Source organism: Eubalaena glacialis, chromosome 18, assembly GCF_028564815.1.
Source record: "Eubalaena glacialis isolate mEubGla1 chromosome 18, mEubGla1.1.hap2.+ XY, whole genome shotgun sequence".
Taxonomy (NCBI): Eukaryota; Metazoa; Chordata; class Mammalia; order Artiodactyla; family Balaenidae; genus Eubalaena; species Eubalaena glacialis.
Window position 1 is genome coordinate 52,204,031 of NC_083733.1, and position 4,635 is coordinate 52,208,665.

Sequence of the window (4,635 nt, forward strand, 5' to 3'; positions counted from 1 at the left end):
TCTTCTGCTGGAAACCCATGCCCATGTGCGGTGGGGAAATTCTTTCTAAAAACCTAACAGTGGATTCAAACGGAAAAGTCTGTGGCGACATCCCAAAGCGACAATACTCGGCCGAATAGGCGAACAGCACGAAACACGCAACACGAGCTCCGAGCCTCCTGGGGGCGCTGACTCCCCCGTCCTCGGGGCTCCTAGTCTGCGCACGCGCAGTCCGCCCCACCCCGGAGTATGCGCACTTGTGCGCACAGTCCATCCCAGACGTGCGGGTAGAGGCGTCTGCTACTTCCGCGGTCTGACCCCCGCTCCCGTCCCGGCGCGGGGACATGCGCACACTTGCACCCCCGGACGTGCGAGCCCACACGCAGACGCGTGCGCACCCCCGCCCCTCGCACTACCTGAGCTGATCTCGCTTTCCCTGCGCATGGACGCATGCGCGCCGCACCTCCGGAGAGTAGAGCCAGTGCCAGGAGATCCCCGTATCTCCGGCGAACCGCAATTTCTTGCCTTTTCCTGGTCAGCGTGACTCAGCACCCTCGGTGGGTGCGCTTCCCCGGAGCAGCTCGCGAAAATCCATCGGCGTGTATCGCCCCACACCCGACCTCCTTCAGACTCCGGCCGTCACCCTGTCCCCGAACCTCCCTTTGCCCTTGTCCTGGTGATCCCCTGGTCTCCAGGTCCTGCCTGACCCCTGTCCAGCGGCCCTGAATTGAGACCTGACTTAAGTCTACCCTTCAACCCACTCCTCTCCCGGGTCATACCGTTTTGCTGAGGGCACTTGAAGGTGCCTGACTGACTGGAGCAGTCTGTTGAACTTTCTGAGCCAGGTTTTCTTTCGGTTGTGATTGTCAGCCCTTGGCCTGGGCGCAGATAACCCTCCGAGAGCTTCACTTCCCCTGGATTCTGAACCCTATACTGTGCGGTTTGCAGACAGGGCTTAGCACAGCATGTGGTGCCCATTGTGGTCACGGTGGTAGAAAACACGTTCAACGTTTGTCAACATAAAATTACCTTAAGTTACTATTTTTCCAAATTACAGACCCCACTCTACTCCCCAAATTTGGTCAGAGAGGCCACCCCACACTCCAATGTCTGATCCTTTCCACACACTGCACCTTTCCTGGTGGGTTTCTCCCTACTGCCCTACACAGATCCTTAGATCCACTCCAAGGGGACCAGTGTTAATCCAGTGGTTGTATTCTCCTACCTCTGTCTTTGCCCATGCTGCTGTCCTTTCCGTTGGAGATGTCATTCTTGGCCATTTCCACTTGTAAAATTCTACCCTGTCAATCAGATTTAATATCACAAAGGCCTACTTGATGTTAAAACAGAACTGGGATAATGGGGAGGGCAGGGATTGCCTGCTCCTCCACTTTCCCTGTACCTTCTTCCCAAGGCTGAAGAGTCAGGAAGTGGCAGGCAGGACAGCGTTGTGATTAAGGACAGGGCTCAGGAATGGGGCAACCTTGAGTTAATTCTCTACTTAGTAGCAGAATGGCTATTTTCAGATTTCTTAACCTGTCTTAAATGGGGAGGACAACAGGATATCCCTCATGGGGCTGCTATGAAGGTTATGTGGGAGAGAATTTAGCACAGAGCTCTGCACACGGTGAACTGGTGGGAGTAGTAAAGTATCCATGTTAGTAGTTGGATGATGAATGTCTTGCCTTTGAGCTACTCCTTTTTTGCATTTTCTCTCCTTAGCTACTGTGAGTTACGGTCCTCCAGATAGGAACCTAGTTTTCTGCTAACATAGAAAATCCACATAACTGGAATTTCTTTTTTTTTTTTAATTGGAAAACTCTATAGTTTTTAATTTATTAATTTATTTATTTATTTATTTTTGGCTGCGTTGGATCTTTGTTGCTGCAGGCGGGCCTTCTCTAGTTGCAGCGAGTGGGGGCTACTCTTTGTTGTGGTGCTTGGGCTTCTCATTGCGGTGGCTTCTCTTGTTGCGGAGCACAGGCTCCAGGAGCGCGGGCTTCAGTAGTTGTGGCTTGCGGGCTTTAGAGCGCAGGCTCAGTAGTTGTGGCACACAGGCTTAGTTGCTCCGCAGCATGTGGGATCTTCCCCGGACCAGGGCTCGAACCCGTGTCCCCTGCATTGGCAGGCGGATTCTTAACCACTGCACCACCAGGGAAGCCCAAGTCCCTGGAATTTCAAAGTACAATGTTAAAATATTATGGGGAAATCTGAGAATATCTGGGAAATCTGGAATAGTTGAAGCTACTGGGAATCAGAGAGGCCAAACTGCTGGAGGTGTACATTATAGAGTGTTAAAAAGAAGATGAAAACTTCAAAAAGGTAATCATCGGAGGCCTCGCCTCCTGCCTCTTCAGTACCCAAGCTGCTCCTATGGGTTTTGGGTGGATGAGAGAGGACATTGGGGAGGACAGTGTGGCAGTGCTCAGGTGAACACCCATAACATTTTTGGAAACACTTGGAGTTGTAAATGACAGCTCAGCTCAGAACAACATCAACACTAAGGGAAATCACTGATTCGATTTGTGTTCCAGCTGCAGACAGAGGTGACCTGGCCCCAGGAACCTGGGCCCTATGAGGTTCACCCTGACATCTCTCTGGAGGTCACACTCTCCATTGTTTTCCTTGAGACCAGGGACTGAACCTCGGGTCTGTCCTTTCTGAAAGGCAGCTTAACACTACAGAAAACTGAGTTTCTCCTGCTGGCTTTGGGTCCCAGGAAAGAACCCTGTTTGGCGGGCTTAGGTCATGTGTTCATCTCTGATGCAATCAGGGAGGCAGAGGAAGAAACCTAAGGGTGAGAGGTAGTGGTTTCAGACAAAGACAACAGATGAACAGATGTCCACTGTGATCACCAAAAAGAGCCTACTAGAAAAAGGGAGTCAGTGGCTACTGCTGGGCTAGAGTCATCTGAGGAATCATAGGGCAAGTGGATGATGGGGTAATGGCTACTGAGACTGGCCTTCCTATTGGATGAAGTTCTGTTCTGAAACACAGGATCGAGGGGTGGGAGTGCTGTTCTGTGCAGTCAACTGCTTGGGTGGGAAACTCTGGAATGTTTCTCAGAAACTCTAGTAGACCAGATGCTGTTCAGCAACTGTCAGGGTTGTGCTGGGTATGGGAAGCCGAGTTAAATCTCAGAGTTGACAGTTGACCCAAAACTCTGGCTAAATAGGGCCTTGTGGACAGGGCTGTTCCCTGCAAAGTCCTGTGACCATTCATTTCTTCAGTCTTTGGCCGCTCTCTTTTTTCCTTCTTTATCTTTAGGAACTCAAATAATTCTGGGCTGAGAGAGAAAAGCCATCTGCAAGGCCAGAGGTGGCAGCGACTGCATGGAACTGGGAGGTGGGCCAGAGGAAGACCTAGGCCTGGGTCTGCAGCAGGACAGGGCACAGTTCTAGATGGATGGCATTTCTGGGGGAACTGGGTGATGGAGAAGCTCAATTTGAGTGCCCAGTTCTTGGACCTCTTCTCTCTGACTATATTTACTCCGTCTCACCCAGACTCTCATCTAGGCTCATGACTTCAAGTGCTACCTATTCACTCATGACTCCCAAGTTTTTCCTCTTGCTTGAACCATCTCTCTTCATACTCCAGACGTGAACACCGAACTTAACACTTCCACTTAGATGTCTAATAGGTTTGGAAAACTTAACATGTCAAAAAACAAGATCATGATCTTCCCCCTAAAACTTGTATTTCTCCAAGATGCAATGGCAATTCCATTTTTCCAGGAACTCGGGTAAAAAACTGGATGTCATCATTGACTGTTATTTTTCTTTCTCTTAATTCTTCACTCAATATATCTAGATCACCACAGCCAACTCCTGCTACCTTGACACCTTCATCCCTGGCCTGCATTATTGCTGTAGCGTCCTATCTGTTGTCCTTACTTTCATGCCTACTGAACTGTTGGTCTGATCCTTTGTAAAACACGTCCGATGATGTCCCTCCTTTGCTTAAACCTTTCAATGGCTTCCCATCTCTCTCGGAATAAAAAAAAGTCCTCACGATGACTTACTGCCTTCCTTCCCTCTGTAACCTCATCTTCTGTCACTCTCCCCTCATTGACTCCCCTCCAGCCACACTTGCCTCTTGCTGTTGCTGAAACATCTAAGCATGCTCTCCTCGAGAATTTTGCAGTTGCTCTTCCCTTTGCCTGAACACTTCTCCCCCAGATAGCCAATTGGCTTGCTTCCTCACCTTCTTCAGGCTTTTGCTCAAATGTCACCTCATGAGTGAGTTTTGCCTTGACCATCCTATTCAGAATTGCAACCCCTATTCCCAGCACCCTTTCCAGCTTTCCTTATCTCCGTAGCACTTACCAGCATCTGATATGCCATATATTTTACTTGTTACCTACATAGCCGCAGCACCTGTAACATTGAAGTGTTGGAAGGAGTTGGGTTAAGTGGGTGAATGAACGAACTAATGAAGCAGGCCAGGGCTCTGCCTCTGTTCCTCAGTCACTTCCAGGCAGAGGTCGGCAGAGCAGCAGCCCAAGAGGCCGCCGGTGGCAAGGTGAGACGAGCTGAGGCCCCCGAGCCTCGGCTGCGGACCAGGTTGTCCCTCGGGCGCGGACCGCAGAGAGGAGGGCGGGGGCGGGGGCGGGGACGGGGCGGAGCGCAGCCGGGGGCCTGCGCCATAAAGCTCGCT